General features: G+C 41.4%; 2 non-coding genes across 2 annotated transcripts; both read right to left on the reverse strand.

Annotated features, from left to right (window-relative positions):
* Positions 1–5762: 5762 nt before the first annotated feature.
* LOC145135081 (small nucleolar RNA R71) lies at positions 5763–5869 on the reverse strand. The gene has a single exon (XR_013719560.1). It is a non-coding gene; the product is annotated as a small nucleolar RNA R71 (small nucleolar RNA).
* A 10688-nt stretch (positions 5870–16557) lies between these two features.
* On the reverse strand, positions 16558–16664 carry LOC145135082 (small nucleolar RNA R71). The gene has a single exon (XR_013719561.1). It is a non-coding gene; the product is annotated as a small nucleolar RNA R71 (small nucleolar RNA).
* Positions 16665–18943: the final 2279 nt, after the last annotated feature.

An 18943-nucleotide genomic window follows, 5' to 3' on the forward strand; every position in this document is an offset into this window, starting at 1 on the left:
TACGTGCTATGTCTGCATATTATCTGAATACTTGCTGTCCATGTTGGATGAATGATTTTATACACGTTTTTCATGATTTAAACTGTATATGTATTTTATATCTACAAAGATGTTGGGGTAAAACATAGGTAGATGTAATAAGACGATGTGTGATAAAATGATGAGAGGCCTCGATGTTGTTGGTGATCCAGTCATCTAGCGGAGTATAGATGACGACCACAAAATCTTCTAGACAGTCCAGTGGAACGCTAGCAGGCTCGCAACCTGTAGGTGTTTGTGAACGATGTGTTCACCGGTGTACTCCATCCCCCTCATGGTTGTCTTTAGGACATTTATTGCTGAGGAACCCCCTTAGCAGTAGTGTCCATCCCGATGATGATCCTTAGGCTAGGTCCCTTATGATAGGTGTTTAGGGACGTAAAGTGAGGATAATGGGAACGGATAATCGGGTTATTGTTGGTTGATGAAATTAATAAACTTATTTATTGTGGGTTGAAAACCCTATGTACTCACCAGGCTCCCAAGCCTGACCCACTCAGTTTCATGTATTACAGGTAGTGGCGCTCGAGCATAGATGTGATGTTTTGGATGAGGGATTACGGATATAGGCCTGTAGATATGAAACAATGTGGTAAGGCTTATATTGTACTGTTTATGCTTTTGATCTGTATCGAACATGACATCCCAAGTCTTTTAATGAAATACATTTCCTTGGAAATGCTTTTGATAAATCTTTATCATATTTTGTTTTGGGACAAATTCCGCAACACTTTTATTTAAAATGTTACTCTGATTTTCAAACAAGCATAAACAAAATCGGTCTTTTCTGGCCGTGAAAATGGGGATGTCACATTTGGTGTTGTTTGAATCGAGTGCCAGTCGATCTTTCGTGTCCTTAGCTTTTATTCGTCACATTAGTGTCGAGCGAGAGGCGTTAGATCGACCTCTGAGAGTTTCTATAGCCGACGAGCATGCGGTTTTCGCTACTGACATATTTCGATGGTGTGTACTAGAGATTTTCGGTGTGGAGTTCCTGATAGACCTGGTACCGATTGCGATGGGTGATGTCTTTGTTATAGTGGGCATGGACTGGTTGAGTCGGTTTGGAGCTGTGATCGACTGTGAGCGTCAGATGGTGACCACACGAGACCCTAGTAGGGGAGTGCTTACAATATATGGCGAGGGTACTAGATCTGGATCAGCTTTTTGCTCTGCTGCCAGAGCGAGACAGATTCTACAGTAGGGTTGTATGGGTTTTCTGGTGTACGTGATGGATACACGAGTTGCTACAGAAAGACCAAGTTCTATTTCCAAGGTCCCGATAGTGTGCGAGTTTCCAGATATTTTCCCGAGGAGTTGCCGGGTGTGCCTTCCGAGAGGCAGGTGGAGTTCCGGATTGACCCTAACAGATAGAATTTTATTCGTTTAACCCTCATGATGGTATGGTCAAATCAGTCTTGTCTTTCTTGTTTCCCATATAAATACGGGTAGATAGTTAGAAATTCTTTCACCTGTTACTTGATCATCTCCGACTATCTGTTAGGTATCATTCTTTCTCCTTTTTTTTGTTTTTGCAATCTCTTAATCATGGGTAAAAAGATGGTTTACTCTCGAGCTAACATCATTGCCCCTTCTGACAATGACTTTATCGATTAAAAGCTCTTCACTTATATTGAGACTTGTTAGTTTGATGAAGAGGATATTAGGTTCCTGAAATCCAATGAGGTTTTTCCCGTAGATACGATCTTTAGGTCTTTTGATGCTTCAATTCAGCCATATTTCGTCTCTTCCTCTTGGATTTGCTTCCCTGAATACCCCTTTTCTTTGGGTTTAAAGTATCCCTTTCCTAGAATCATTTCTGAGTTTTTTGAAATCACAAAAAACTCATATATCCAAGCTATGCATGTCATATGGAGGATCATATTCCGTATGAATTAGTTGAACCAATCCAATGATCTAGACATAGACGTTGCTGAACTGAATCCTATTTACGATCTCTCCACCTTTGGTAATTCTCATTTTCGCCTAAATCTCAAACCTAAAAAATCTTCACTCATTCTGAAATCGAAACATAATAACAGAGCTTGGAAAGAGAAATATTTTTTTTGTGAGGTGCGACACTATTTCCGGTGGGGATCTCCTGCCAAAGACCTAGGTCAAAAAGGGTAGGATTTACTATTTAGTTGCAAGGATCCTAGGATTCAATTTCTTATTTTGTTTATTGTGATGTAGGGTTCAAATTTGAAGAGACTGCTCTTACCGCTGAAGATACTGAAGACAAGGTTGCACACTTCCTCACTTTTTTTGCAGCCAATAGGTCTTTCAAGCTCGAGCACTCCAGTCGCCAAGAGGACTCTTTTACCACTGCTTCAGTGGCCACCGGTGAGAATCCTGCCTTCTTCTTATTGTCTACCATATCATTGGGATCTTAAACTGATGGGGATCCCTAATACAGGATCCAAGGCTACCCGTTCTACTGCTCAATTTGGCCTTTATGATCTGAAAAGATGACATGTCAAATGGTTTGATTATGATCAAGAAGGAAAAATCTGCCTTCTCTCTTCCTCCCAAGAGGGCTCACATCGATCTCACTATCAAGACTCCAAGCTCCGAGAAGAGGAAAATCGTTGAGGCCATAGATCTGAGCCTGGAAAACCTTGAATCCGAGGAAGCTCTCAGGAAGCTAGTTTTTTTCTCAAGTCGTAAGTGTTTCATGAATTTCGATTCTTATTTTCTGGTTTTATATCTACTAATGGCATTCTTGTTTCAGGTTTTTGGCCACATCTCTTGCTCTACTACTGACTTGAAGCCGAGAGCTGAGAAGGTTGAGCTAACCTTAAATGAGAAAGAGAAAGTGTAGAAATCCACCAATGAAGATCTCTTAATTAGGGTGGAGCTTCTGAGTAAATAGAAGGCTAAAAAGGAGGAGGAGCATATTCCTGAGATTGTAGAAGTGATAGCTGAGGTGAGGGGTAGCGTTGATGTGGCTGTTTGGGAAGCTAAGATCAAACTTGCAGAGGACGTGGCCAACGCGGAATCCTAGAACGTACATGGTTGGCGTAAATCCATAGCTAAATTAACTGGTGAGCTTCTTAACACCTGTCAGGATCCTGCAAAGCAGCTGAAGATAGGATGAGGGGAGGAAGAAGCAGAGAAGGTTCCATGTGTTGATGATCAAACCTTGGTTTAAGTTTGATTTTTAAAAAAGAATTTGAATGCTTTTGGTTGTAAGGAAATATTTTACTTTTTTATTTTTGTAGGGTTGTTAGGCAACCCCTTTCTATGTGATGTTATGGTTGTTTACATATTATTTTGCATGGTCGATGTGATTGTAGCATCAAAATAGGATAGGTTTTCATAAGGATCCTCAGACGATTAGAATCCTAAAATGTTCAGGTTTTACAAGAACCTTTTGGGTTCTTGATAATCCAAGATGATTAATTAATATCTTAAAACAATTAGGATCCTTAGAAAAGATAAGCCTTTAGTTATAGCATAGGAAGAAAGCCTTACACAAACAAGGATGGTGATATGTGCATATTTATACACATAATTCTACATCATATCTTAATATTTCTAATTATTTTTATGCCCTTTATAGAACAAAGGTACTTAATTTGTTATGAATTGTGTTGTAGGGATAAAATACATGCTTGGAGGAAAAAGGAAGCTGGAAGCTAGGAATTTGAATGAAGACTATTAAATGAAGAAAAATATACTCAACACGTCGTGGTGACTTCCCCATGACGTGATGCTTTTACCTTTTCCGATTGACTTCGAAGACTTGCTGAATACGGGATAATTATGAAGACCACGACGTGGTGGCCTTACCACGTCGTGGTGGTCTGTTATTTAGGATATTATAAATAGAAGCCATTATTCTCCGAATTCGAAACTTTTGGTGGGAGCTTTTTACCATTTTGAAGGCCAATGATCTGAATTGAAGCTTGGAAGTGAAGAAATCGATTGAAGCTTTGGAATTGAGAGTAATAAGGCAATAACTTCTTAATTACGATTTTATATTCTAGTATAATCATGTCTTTGCATATAGAATTCGTTTTTTCTGAATTTATTTGCTGAAATCATGGGCTAAAACCCCATGACTTTCGTTTGGTGTAGATCTACTTGACTATATATGGTTTTATTTATGGTTGGATTAAGTTTTTATTAGTTATTTTTTTAATTAGCTTATTAAAGAACCTTTTGTGATTATCATAACTGCTTAATCTATTTATTGTTGAGTTTAATTAAGTTGCATGACTATCTTTATTAATTGAAGTTGAATCTTATGATCTTTGTAGATTGCAAAAATTATAGGACTAGAGTTTTGACTAAAAACTAGGGTTAGATAGTAAAGTGGGTAAATAATTGTGAGAGCTAATATGTGATGACCTATCATATATTCAATTGAATCAGTAATTTGATCAATCTATTATAAGTCTAATTTAATTCGAACCGAACACTAGTAAGCTTGTTAGTTTATCCGCCTGATCACCGTATGAATGAACTAGTTTTCTAAAGGATTAAGTTAGTGAATATTAACTTGGTCATCTTAGGAATCGGTAACTAATTGAACATTAATCCATTGCACTCCCATAAATCAACCATAATAGTAAGTAAATCGAAACTAAATGAAAGTCTCTCAATTACCTTGGTTTAAGTCACCTCTTTTACTTTCGTGCTTTAGTTTGATAATTGCTTTAGTTAATTGTTAAATTAGTTTAGTTAATTAAGTTTCTAGTCTTGCAAAACTAGAGAAAAAACCCTTTTTCTAAATTTCTTAGTAATTTAGTTAGTAGTAGGTAAAAATTAGTGAATAATTTCGTTCCCTGTGTTCGATACCTGTCTATTGTGCTATACTATTTACAACAAAGTACACTTCTTTAGGTAGAAAGTAGTTACATTAGTAGGATAAAACTAGTGTGTAATTATTTTTCACATCAAGTTTTCGGCGTCGTTGCTAGGAACGACTCAATTTTAGTTATTTTAAATCTGCTATTTTATTAGGATTTTGCTTCTATTTCTTTTGAAAATTTTATTTTAGGATTTTAATCTGTGTGACCCACCACGTTGTGGTGTCGTAATAGTTAACTTTCAGTTTTTGTTTTTGTTCTTTTTACACGTTTTATTTGTTTCTTTTGCAGCAATATATGACCTGAGGATCCAACACACCTCCGATTCCACCACTTGAAGACTCGGAGTCCGCTTTTCGTAAAAACACAGATAAAACCGTAGAAGATTCAAACACACCTATGAAATCACCTAGTGGGAGAATCCAGCAAAACCCCGGTAGACGCAAGCATTTACGATGCATAAAAGGAAGAAAGCAACAACGAATCAGAAAAAGTAAGCGAACAAGAAAGCGAACCCAACAACATCATGGAGGACATTGCCGACATTTTCATGGAGGCATATAAGAAAATAATTTGTGATGACACCGAACCGGGCCTTGTGCAACCCACAATACCAGCCACTGCCACATTTGAACTCAAGGCGCACATCCTTGCTCAGCTAAAGGAGATTCCATTCACTGGAAAAGATCATGAAGACACCTACATATATCTTGATGAAGTCAACGACATCGCCGACTATTTCAACATTCATATTTTCCACGAGAAACGGTGTTGTTGAGAATGCTTTCGGTCAGCTTGAAAGGAGCTGCCAAGGACTGGTTAAAGGCACTCTTACCAGGCGTAATCACTACATGGGAGAAAATGTGTGACGAATTCTTGGAACAATTTTGCCCACCATAAAAGGTGGCTAAGCTTAAAAAGGCCATTGCTAACTTTGAACAACAAATGGGGGAGTCGCTATTTGAAGCATGGGAGCGCTACGAAGGTCTACTACGAAATTGCCCCCAAAACGATCTTAACGTGAAACAAGAAGTTTCCATATTTTATGATGGGGTGAATGTCACGACTAGGCAACTCTTTAATTCTCAAGGACCATTAACCAAGAAAAATCCAGCAGAAATCAAGGAGCTCATTGAAGAATTTTCTAAACATTCTAGAGAGTACCATAACTCGTGAAACGATGTAACAATGGGATCGACAAATTCAGCTTCTGAAGAAATGTCGACGGTCTTAGCAATGTTGCAAAACATGGATTGGAGGATGTAGCATTCTGTTTATTTAATAAATATATAGATAAAATTGATGAACGAATACTCGCCCTAAATCCTTATTATTTAGTGGAGTGTTGGTTTTGGGGAGCTGAATGTTATATTTTAGACTTTCGAGGGTTAAATTGTAATTTTAGAACTTGTTTTGCAAAGGATTTTAGAAGTCAAGGGGGGTGTTTGATATTATTTGGACTTAATATGTAAGGATTTATGGAGGCAGGGGCTGATTGGTAACATTTTGGACTTGATTTGGAAAGGTTTTCAGAAGGCGAGGTTAAAAGGGTAAATTGTGGACTTGTTTTGAAAGAAAAGGGAGACTGAGGGGCCATTCCTGCCATTATGGCAACAAGTTGTAGGGCACGGGTATATAAACCCTCTGACCAAAGCCTAACCCTAGAGCCTCATACAACCGTCACCCTCTTCAGTCTCCAGCACCGCACCACCCGCTTCCCTCTTGTTCTCCGGCAGACGAAGAGCCGAATGATCGCATGTTGCTGCCTCACATCGAGATGCCATCGTAACCCTAGCCGCCGACGATGACGTGAGCGGATGGAAGAACGGCCATGAACAACGCCAAGACGATTGCAGATGACGTCAAGGCCGTGTGCCGCCATTCTCGGACGCGCCTCCGCCTCTTCTGCCGCTACAATGTCACCGCCTTCGCCATATCAGGCCATTGTCATCGTTGTTGGGACCGTAAACCACCGAGAAGCCGCTGTTTCCCGCTTCACGTGTTGCTGCTGCCGTCGCTGCCCACCGCAGGTGGGTGTTGGGTTTCTTTTCGAGCCAAGATGCACGTGTTGTCTCTCCTGCTAGTGTGCATATGGTGTACGGTGTTGGTTTGGCCGGAAACCATGGAAGACCACCATGACTGCCAACCATGGTGGTTACTGCCGCCTTTGCTATTCAGCCACCACCAGCCACCGTGTGGTGGTGGCTGTGTGCGTGTCTTTACGTGTGTGTGTAGTGTTGTGTGATCGGTAACGAAAAGTGAACCACCACCACCACCGTGAGATTATGGCTGACACCGTCGACCACCACTAGAGTGCCTGTGTGTGTGTGTTATTCGGGGTTTTCTTTGTAATATTGTAACCGATGCAAAAATAATAAAAGAAACTCGTAACCACCACCGTGAGGTGGTGGCCGCCGCCGTTGACCACCATTACCCGAGGTGGTAGTAGGTGGTGCCCAACTAGCAAAACCCTAATGGGCCTAATGAAACCCTAATGGGCCTAAGGACTTAACTTTTGGGCCTAGTTGGATTGTAATGGGTTAGAAACCCTAATTAGGGTTTAGAAAACCCTAATTTTTGGAATTATTGGTTTGGGCTTATCGGGACCTGCATTTTGGACAATTGGAGTGAAGATATGACTCAAGCCCGATTTCATTATATGTTTGGACTTAATGGATTAAGTCCTTAATGGGTTAAGTAGGAATACTTAACCCTAATCGTCATTTTATGTGAAAAACCCTAATTGGGTTTGGATTCTGATTAGGCCATTTGTTGGACTAAGCTGCTATGGGCCTTGGTGGGCCAATTAGGAACATATGTATGGACTAAGGATATGTTGGGCTTTAGGATAAGACCCATTAGAGAGGCTTGGGCCCAATTTGGAAAATTGGGCAATAAGTGGGCCATAATTGGGCCTTGAAGATTATTAGCTACTGGGTCATCAGAATGCCAATTGTTTGGACTAGAATAATTGGTTGGGCCTTAAAATGAGTCCATGTAGAGGTTTGGGCCCAATTTGGAAAATTGGGCCATATGTTGGGCTTTGGCCCATTACTTGTCTATTAGGCCTTTGGAGTGTGAGTTGGACCTTGGGTTTGGAACCCAATTATTAATTAGGTATTGTTTAATGTTGAGAGTTTAGGAATCTGTCATCCAACAGCTAGAGTTTTATTCACAGGACTTCTGCAGTGCCAGGTGAGTCTCCTCACCATACCAATGGGTCTAAGGCACCAAGGCCGGCCCATTTTATGATATGTTGTACACTAGCTGGAGTTGTATTATGTGGCATGTTAGTTGGTTATGTGCTAGGAAGTATGTTAGTGGTATATGTGTTATGCATGTATGGAAGACCATGGGAGAGCACATGTCACCTGGATGTAAGACCATGTGGAGATCCCATGGCATTCCTACTATGTTGTAGTGTTTATTGTAGATTCACTACTGATATGTGTGGTATGCATGTATATGTGGTATGCTATTGATTATGTGGCCTGCTAGTTGTCTTTGTGATATTTGCATGGAAGACCATGGGAGAGCCCATGACATCTGGATGTAAGACCATGTGGAGAGCCAATGGCTTTCCTACTAAAAGACCATGGTAGATCCCATGGAAATCAGATGTAAGACCATGTGGAGAGCCCATGGCTTTCCTATTAAAGACCATGGGAGAGCCCATGGCACTTAGGTGTAAGACTATGTGGGGAGCCCATGGCATCCTTGACTAAGGCACTGGGGGGAGCCCACGGCATCCGTATATGTTTATATGCATGGCTATGTGATTGATATAGTATATGTGATTGATACGGTATATGCGATTGATACGGTTTATGTAGCTGTTATAGCTGGTATGGATTATGTGGTTATGTGGATTGTGTGGAGTATGCTCTAGGTAACTCACTAAGCTTCGTGCTTACAATTTTGTTTATTGGTTTCAGGTATCATCGATTTGGAAAAGAAGGGCTCGGATTGATCGCAGTACACACACCCATGTTTTCCGCATTGAATGATTTTGGGATGAACTCTGATAAATGTTTTAATTAACGATGTTTTGGATGTTTGGAATAAATGATATCTATGTTTTGACTATATTAAAATGAAAATTTTGCCCTCAATTTTTGGGTCGTTTCAAGTTGGTATCAGAGCCTTGGTTTGAGGGATTCAGACATACTTTCGGGTGTGTTTGAACTCACATTAAGGATCTATAAATTTTTCAAAAAGAAAAATGTTTTCAAGGAAAAAGTTTTCTAAGACAAGAAAGGGTGTGGTGCATGCAATCAACCAACCTCAAGTAAGTTTCCCCAGAATACCCACATTTGTTATCGGTTATGATTTGATTATGAATCTGTGAATCACATGCTAGTGATGAGTAGTCAGCGATAGATTTGGCCTGATATGTGATGCTTGTAGCCTGTGAGATACTGGATGCCATGCTGGAATGAGAATGATAATTGGTATTAGTAACTGCTATGTGTATGCTTTTAAAATTGTATACGGTTAGGATCTCATAGCGTTAGAATAATTGATTTGGCCTTATTTCCTGTTCCTTGTCTAGTTGTGGTCCTAGGGTAGAGTCTATTATTCGACAGTCTATTAGATCTTATTCTGTGTATAATTTGCATGCATAAGGCAGCCGACAGTAAAGATGGACGGATGTGGACAGAACGAGTTGCGATATGTGGGCGAAATGTTCTATGATAGTTCTTTGGATCGAAGTGATACTACACGAATGTTGCTTGCTTTGTGCTTTGTGGAACTCTTAAGTGATGGGAGTCAGCTACTAATTGGATATGACGATATCCAGGAGGTGGATGGTTGGCATCATGGGGAGTTCTTCAGCAGCTGATGGCAGGGCGAGGTTGGGAACCTAGGAAAGCCTAGGATATCCCCCAATGAGTTTAGTGGGGCAGTTTGTTGAGGTTGGGAACCTAGGGGGAGCCTAGGAGTTGCTTCGGTGAGTATCGTGCTTCTGTTTAGCGGATATTTGGTGCATCGATGTGGTAGGCGACTTAGAGGATTCGGGACGATTGCTGAGGAAAGAATGGATAGGTGTGGAAGGTAGTATGGGCATGTACTATTGAAAGCATAAGATCCATACTCGAATCGGTGAGAGTCATGGAGAATCTAAGAAGCTTATGGGAAGGAGAATTCTTGGTTATGCTCTGATAGTGGGGATAGCTGCCTTGCCAGATGAGGATGAGCACACATGAGGGAGGACCAGGATTTGGTCCCGGCTCCGGTGGTGAGCCAGTTAACGAAAAGACTACCAGGATTTTGAATTCGCCTTGGATCTCTTGTATCAGGCAGCAAGGATTGATTGTGCGATCTATTGCACTTTCGATATTAGAGATTATATGTTGGGTGTTGTTTGTAGCCCGGCTTAGGGCAGAGGTTTCTTCAGCTACTGCAGTTCAACCAAGGACGATTGAGCTGGTGAGTGTGCCAGGGTGCGAGACCCTGAGTGATATGATTTCTAGAGCTCGAGAGTAGGGATTGATTTGGAGCACGTTGGGAAGAGGGGACCAGATCAGGTGCATATATTGGAGGGTCCATAAAAGAGACCCTAGATTTCGGATTAGCTTTTGAGAGACCAGCAGGGTCAGATTCAGTACAACACATGCGGGAAACTGCACGATGGAGTCTTTCGTTTCAAGAGTTTTAGTAAGTGTATCTCAGGGTTTGTTTCCCTACTTGTGTTTGGGCTATACCTTCAAATATTATCATATGTCATTTGCATACCGTGAGTTACGGGGTGGTTAGTGAAAAGTCGTGTTCCTCTTTGATGGTTTGGAGCATCCAATGTTATCTGGGTCTATGGTCGAGATCGGTTTAGAGACGTGATGCAGAAGGTCTACGGTCAGGATTGGTGACTCAGCCATTCTGTTTGAGTCGGCTTTTGGAGGCGCCAGGGGAAGTGGTCTACTGCAGAGGCTATGGTTTGGGCATCGATTATTTGGACTTCAGGATATTAGTGTCGCATCATTTCAAGGTGTCTGAGGTTATTAGTTTTGCTAGGATTCGGGGAGTGTTCGTCTAATCCTTAAGAGTTTTTTGGTCTTTGGGGTTTGGGCCAGTATTAGAACACTAGCACGGTAAAGCAGCAGGTTGTTAGCAGTTTGGTTATTTAAGAGTAAGAAGAATTGGGAATCCTTCAATTCTCACGTAAGGCAAAGACTTAGTCGATTCTAAGTGGGGGAGAATCGCACAGGTATTCAGGACAGGAGTAGGTATGAGACCGGGATGAGTTTCTCATCCTCATCAAGGAAAATGGCGACCCAAGTGGCTATTTGGTTTGAGGGTTGTGCGAGTTTGGAGTCCGGTAAGACTCTCCGTCATGTGAATCGCGTCTTCTTGGGGGCTTGATAACAGAATTTGGGGAGATAGTTTGGGGCTCCAGTCATGAATGGAGTTCAGTTCGGGTGTTCGGTGGAGTGCGTGCTCGACTCTGTATGCGTTTTGAATTAATAGATTATGGGTAAGGTATTGGGCTACGATTGTGTTAGGATGAGGGTGTTGTAAGACTACGGGGGGAGACGTAGCATTCACAACGGCCAGATAGTGTGGGAGATACAGACATACTGCAGGGCAGCTGTGGCATTCACGGATTCGTTCGGATAACTTAGACTAGTGTGGGCCAGTTCGCAAGGTTGTGAGTAGGCCACAACATAATTGGAATCAGGGAACGCTAGGTCAAAGGAGACAGGATATGATGTAAGACTAAAGTTATTCTGGTAGCACTCACCTTTTGCGTTGGATTCAGTGGCGACAGGTTGTCAGCCTATCATGATCGGATGGATCAAATGGATTGAAGGAGCCATGAGTGGCTGTATAGATAGGCCAGTTTTGTCAGACGAGGTATCTTTCAGAGGTCGCATGGGACTTCTACGTGTGTTTTGGCCCAGCAATCGGCTATGTGTCCGATGTTTCAAGTAGTTGACAGATAAGGTGAGATCAGAGAGGTCTCGGCTGCTTCTGAAAAGCAGCAAATGGTAGCAAGAAGGGTCGAAGTGGGTTTAGTGACTTGGGGATCTGTGTGTTGAGTTGCTGTCAGTCGGGGCATATACTAAGTTGGTTACGGTGGGACTAAATAATGTCAAAAGTTGAATAGCCAGTTGGGAGATAAGTGCAGTGAACTCGACAATGATTCGATATGGTCAATCTGTCAAGGAGGCAGACCATCTCGAGACTACAGATCTCAGACGGAGTAGAAGCGACCATGCCGCAAGGAATTTGTTCATCTTCGGGTTTTAGAACCCTGCAGGGTTAGTTTTGGTTGCCTTGGAGTGGCTATGGTATGCTTGTGGTTGCGACCATGCCGTCCAAGTTGTCGGGCGTGTAAGGGATGGTAAGTAATGATTTCGAGGACGAAATCTAATTTGAGTGGGGGAGAGTTGTAACATTCTTTTTATTTAATAAACAAATAGATAAAATTGATGAACGAATAGTCGCCCTAAATCCATATTATTTAGCGGAGTGTTGGTTTTGGGGAGCCGAATGTTATAATTTGGACTTTCGAGGGTTAAAGTGTAATTTCAGGACTTGTTTTGCAAAGGATTTTAGAAGTAAGGGGGAGTTTGGTATTATTTGGACTTAATATGTAAGGATTTATGGAGGCAGGGGCTGATTGGTAACATTTTGGACTTGATTTGGAAAGGTTTTTAGAAGGAGGGGTTAAAAGGGTAAATTGTGGACTTGTTTTGAAAGAAAAGGGAGACTGAGGGGCCATTCCTACCATTATGAAAACAAGTAGGAGGGCACGAGTATATAAACCCTCCGACCAAACCCTAACCCTAGAGCCTCATACAGCCGCCACCCTCTTTAGTCTCCGGCGCCGCACCAGCCACTTCCCTCTTGTTCTCCGACAGACGAAGAGCCGAACGACCGCCTGCTGCTGCCTCACATCGAGATTCCATCGTAACCCTAGCCGCCGTCGACGATGTGAGCGGACGAAAGAACGACCATGAACGACGCCAAGACGGTTACAGATGACGTTAAGGCCGTGTGCCGCCATTCTCGGACGCGCCTCCGCCTCTTCTGCTGCTGCAATGTCACCGCCTTCGCCATCTCAGGGCACTGTCATCGTTGTTGGGACTGTAAACCACCGAGAAGCCACTGCTGCCCGCTTTACGTGTTTCTGCTGCTGTCGCGGCCCACCATAGGTGGGTGTTGGGTTTTTTTTTCGAGCCAAGATGCACGTGTTGTCTCTCCTGCTAGTGTGTATATGGTGTACGGTGTTGGTTTCACCGGAAACCATGGAAGACCACCATGGCTGCCAACCATGGTGGTTACCACCGCCTTTGCTGTTCTGCCACCACCAGCCGCCGCATGGTGGTGGCTTTGTCCGTGTCTTTGCGTGTGTATAGTGTTGTGTGATCGGGAACGAAAAGTGAACCACCACCACCACCGTGAGGTGGTGGCTGCCACCATGTAGCACCGCCGGCCACCACTAGGGTGGTTGTGTGTGTGTGTGTTTGTATTAGTGTATGTGTTATTCGGGTTTTGCTTTGTAATATTGTAACCGATGCGAAAATAATAAAAGAAACCCACAACCACCACCATGAGGTGGTGGCCGCCGCCGTGTGCTGCCATTTACCACCACTACCCGAGGTGGTAGTGGGTGGTGCCCAACTAGCAAAACCCTAATGGGCCTAATGACATAACTTTTGGACCTAATTGGATTGTAATGGGTTATAAACCCTAATTAGGGTTTAGAAAACCCTAATTTTTGGAATTATTGGTTTGGGCTTATCGGGACCCGCATTTTGGACCATTGGAGTGAAGATATGACTCAAGCCCGATTTCATTGTATGTTTGGACTTAATGGATTAAGTCCTTAATGGATTAAGTCCTTAATGGGTTAAGTAGGAACACTTAAACCTAATCGTCATTTTATGTGAAAAACCCTAATTGGGTTTGGATTCTTATTAGGCCATTTATTGGGAAGCTAAGATCAAACTTGCAGAGGACGTGGCCAACGCGGAATCCTAGAACGTACATGGTTGGCGTAAATCCATAGCTAAATTAACTGGTGAGCTTCTTAACACCTGTCAGGATCCTGCAAAGCAGCTGAAGATAGGATGAGGGGAGGAAGAAGCAGAGAAGGTTCCATGTGTTGATGATCAAACCTTGGTTTAAGTTTGATTTTTAAAAAAGAATTTGAATGCTTTTGGTTCTAAGGAAATATTTTACTTTTTTATTTTTGTAGGGTTGTTAGGCAACCCCTTTCTATGTGATGTTATGGTTGTTTACATATTATTTTGCATGGTCGATGTGATTGTAGCATCAAAATAGGATAGGTTTTCATAAGGATCCTCAGACGATTAGAATCCTAAAATGTTCAGGTTTTACAAGAACCTTTTGGGTTCTTGATAATCCAAGATGATTAATTAATATCTTAAAACAATTAGGATCCTTAGAAAAGATAAGCCTTTAGTTATAGCATAGGAAGAAAGCCTTACACAAACAAGGATGGTGATATGTGCATATTTATACACATAATTCTACATCATATCTTAATATTTCTAATTATTTTTATGCCCTTTATAGAACAAAGGTACTTAATTTGTTATGAATTGTGTTGTAGGGATAAAATACATGCTTGGAGGAAAAAGGAAGCTGGAAGCTAGGAATTTGAATGAAGACTATTAAATGAAGAAAAATATACTCAACACGTCGTGGTGACTTCCCCATGACGTGATGCTTTTACCTTTTCCGATTGACTTCGAAGACTTGCTGAATACGGGATAATTATGAAGACCACGACGTGGTGGCCTTACCACGTCGTGGTGGTCTGTTATTTAGGATATTATAAATAGAAGCCATTATTCTCCGAATTCGAAACTTTTGGTGGGAGCTTTTTACCATTTTGAAGGCCAATGATCTGAATTGAAGCTTGGAAGTGAAGAAATCGATTGAAGCTTTGGAATTGAGAGTAATAAGGCAATAACTTCTTAATTACGATTTTATATTCTAGTATAATCATGTCTTTGCATATAGAATTCGTTTTTTCTGAATTTATTTGCTGAAATCATGGGCTAAAACCCCATGACTTTCGTTTGGTGTAGATCTACTTGACTATATATGGTTTTATTTATGGTTGGATTAAGTTTTTATTAGTTATTTTTTTAATTAGCTTATTAAAGAACCTTTTGTGATTATCATAACTGCTTAATCTATTTATTGTTGAGTTTAATTAAGTTGCATGACTATCTTTATTAATTGAAGTTGAATCTTATGATCTTTGTAGATTGCAAAAATTATAGGACTAGAGTTTTGACTAAAAACTAGGGTTAGATAGTAAAGTGGGTAAATAATTGTGAGAGCTAATATGTGATGACCTATCATATATTCAATTGAATCAGTAATTTGATCAATCTATTATAAGTCTAATTTAATTCGAACCGAACACTAGTAAGCTTGTTAGTTTATCCGCCTGATCACCGTATGAATGAACTAGTTTTCTAAAGGATTAAGTTAGTGAATATTAACTTGGTCATCTTAGGAATCGGTAACTAATTGAACATTAATCCATTGCACTCCCATAAATCAACCATAATAGTAAGTAAATCGAAACTAAATGAAAGTCTCTCAATTACCTTGGTTTAAGTCACCTCTTTTACTTTCGTGCTTTAGTTTGATAATTGCTTTAGTTAATTGTTAAATTAGTTTAGTTAATTAAGTTTCTAGTCTTGCAAAACTAGAGAAAAAACCCTTTTTCTAAATTTCTTAGTAATTTAGTTAGTAGTAGGTAAAAATTAGCGAATAATTTCGTTCCCTGTGTTCGATACCTGTCTATTGTGCTATACTATTTACAACAAAGTACACTTCTTTAGGTAGAAAGTAGTTACATTAGTAGGATAAAACTAGTGTGTAATTATTTTTCACATCAAGTTTTCGGCGTCGTTGCTAGGAACGACTCAATTTTAGTTATTTTAAATCTGCTATTTTATTAGGATTTTGCTTCTATTTCTTTTGAAAATTTTATTTTAGGATTTTAATCTGTGTGACCCACCACGTTGTGGTGTCGTAATAGTTAACTTTCAGTTTTTGTTTTTGTTCTTTTTACACGTTTTATTTGTTTCTTTTGCAGCAATATATGACCTGAGGATCCAACACACCTCCGATTCCACCACTTGAAGACTCGGAGTCCGCTTTTCGTAAAAACACAGATAAAACCGTAGAAGATTCAAACACACCTATGAAATCACCTAGTGGGAGAATCCAGCAAAACCCCGGTAGACGCAAGCATTTACGATGCATAAAAGGAAGAAAGCAACAACGAATCAGAAAAAGTAAGCGAACAAGAAAGCGAACCCAACAACATCATGGAGGACATTGCCGACATTTTCATGGAGGCATATAAGAAAATAATTTGTGATGACACCGAACCGGGCCTTGTGCAACCCACAATACCAGCCACTGCCACATTTGAACTCAAGGCGCACATCCTTGCTCAGCTAAAGGAGATTCCATTCACTGGAAAAGATCATGAAGACACCTACATATATCTTGATGAAGTCAACGACATCGCCGACTATTTCAACATTCATATTTTCCACGAGAAACGGTGTTGTTGAGAATGCTTTCGGTCAGCTTGAAAGGAGCTGCCAAGGACTGGTTAAAGGCACTCTTACCAGGCGTAATCACTACATGGGAGAAAATGTGTGACGAATTCTTGGAACAATTTTGCCCACCATAAAAGGTGGCTAAGCTTAAAAAGGCCATTGCTAACTTTGAACAACAAATGGGGGAGTCGCTATTTGAAGCATGGGAGCGCTACGAAGGTCTACTACGAAATTGCCCCCAAAACGATCTTAACGTGAAACAAGAAGTTTCCATATTTTATGATGGGGTGAATGTCACGACTAGGCAACTCTTTAATTCTCAAGGACCATTAACCAAGAAAAATCCAGCAGAAATCAAGGAGCTCATTGAAGAATTTTCTAAACATTCTAGAGAGTACCATAACTCGTGAAACGATGTAACAATGGGATCGACAAATTCAGCTTCTGAAGAAATGTCGACGGTCTTAGCAATGTTGCAAAACATGGATTGGAGGATGTAGCATTCTGTTTATTTAATAAATATATAGATAAAATTGATGAACGAATACTCGCCCTAAATCCTTATTATTTAGTGGAGTGTTGGTTTTGGGGAGCTGAATGTTATATTTTAGACTTTCGAGGGTTAAATTGTAATTTTAGAACTTGTTTTGCAAAGGATTTTAGAAGTCAAGGGGGGTGTTTGATATTATTTGGACTTAATATGTAAGGATTTATGGAGGCAGGGGCTGATTGGTAACATTTTGGACTTGATTTGGAAAGGTTTTCAGAAGGCGAGGTTAAAAGGGTAAATTGTGGACTTGTTTTGAAAGAAAAGGGAGACTGAGGGGCCATTCCTGCCATTATGGCAACAAGTTGTAGGGCACGGGTATATAAACCCTCTGACCAAAGCCTAACCCTAGAGCCTCATACAACCGTCACCCTCTTCAGTCTCCAGCGCCGCACCACCCGCTTCCCTCTTGTTCTCCGGCAGACGAAGAGCCGAATGATCGCATGTTGCTGCCTCACATCGAGATGCCGTCGTAACCCTAGCCGCCGACGATGACGTGAGCGGATGGAAGAACGGCCATGAACAACGCCAAGACGATTGCAGATGACGTCAAGGCCGTGTGCCGCCATTCTCGGACGCGCCTCCGCCTCTTCTGCCGCTACAATGTCACCGCCTTCGCCATATCAGGCCATTGTCATCGTTGTTGGGACCGTAAACCACCGAGAAGCCGCTGTTTCCCGCTTCACGTGTTGCTGCTGCCGTCGCGGCCCACCGCAGGTGGGTGTTGGGTTTCTTTTCGAGCCAAGATGCACGTGTTGTCTCTCCTGCTAGTGTGCATATGGTGTACGGTGTTGGTTTGGCCGGAAACCATGGAAGACCACCATGACTGCCAACCATGGTGGTTACTGCCGCCTTTGCTATTCAGCCACCACCAGCCACCGTATGGTGGTGGCTGTGTGCGTGTCTTTACGTGTGTGTGTAGTGTTGTGTGATCGGTAACGAAAAGTGAACCACCACCACCACCGTGAGATTATGGCTGACACCGTCGACCACCACTAGAGTGCCTGTGTGTGTGTGTTATTCGGGGTTTTCTTTGTAATATTGTAACCGATGCAAAAATAATAAAAGAAACTCGTAACCACCACCGTGAGGTGGTGGCCGCCGCCGTTGACCACCATTACCCGAGGTGGTAGTAGGTGGTGCCCAACTAGCAAAACCCTAATGGGCCTAAGGACTTAGCTTTTGGGCCTAGTTGGATTGTAATGGGTTAGAAACCCTAATTAGGGTTTAGAAAACCCTAATTTTTGGAATTATTGGTTTGGGCTTATCGGGACCTGCATTTTGGACAATTGGAGTGAAGATATGACTCAAGCCCGATTTCATTATATGTTTGGACTTAATGGATTAAGTCCTTAATGGGTTAAGTAGGAATACTTAACCCTAATCGTCATTTTATGTGAAAAACCCTAATTGGGTTTGGATTCTGATTAGGCCATTTGTTGGACTAAGCTGCTATGGGCCTTGGTGGGCCAATTAGGAACATATGTATGGACTAAGGATATATTGGGCTTTAGGATAAGACCCATTAGAGAGGCTTGGGCCCAATTTGGAAAATTGGGCAATAAGTGGGCCATAATTGGGCCTTGAAGATTATTAGCTACTGGGTCATCAGAATGCCAATTGTTTGGACTAGAATAATTGGTTGGGCCTTAAAATGAGTCCATGTAGAGGTTTGGGCCCAATTTGGAAAATTGGGCCATATGTTGGGCTTTGGCCCATTACTTGTCTATTAGGCCTTTGGAGTGTGAGTTGGACCTTGGGTTTGGAACCCAATTATTAATTAGGTATTGTTTAATGTTGAGAGTTTAGGAATCTGTCATCCAACAGCTAGAGTTTTATTCACAGGACTTCTGCAGTGCCAGGTGAGTCTCCTCACCATACCAATGGGTCTAAGGCACCAAGGCCGGCCCATTTTATGATATGTTGTACACTAGCTGGAGTTGTATTATGTGGCATGTTAGTTGGTTATGTGCTAGGAAGTA

Source organism: Lactuca virosa, chromosome 8 (assembly GCF_052849685.1).
Source record: "Lactuca virosa cultivar CGN04683 chromosome 8, Lactuca_virosa_CGN04683_v6, whole genome shotgun sequence".
NCBI lineage: Eukaryota > Viridiplantae > Streptophyta > Magnoliopsida > Asterales > Asteraceae > Lactuca > Lactuca virosa.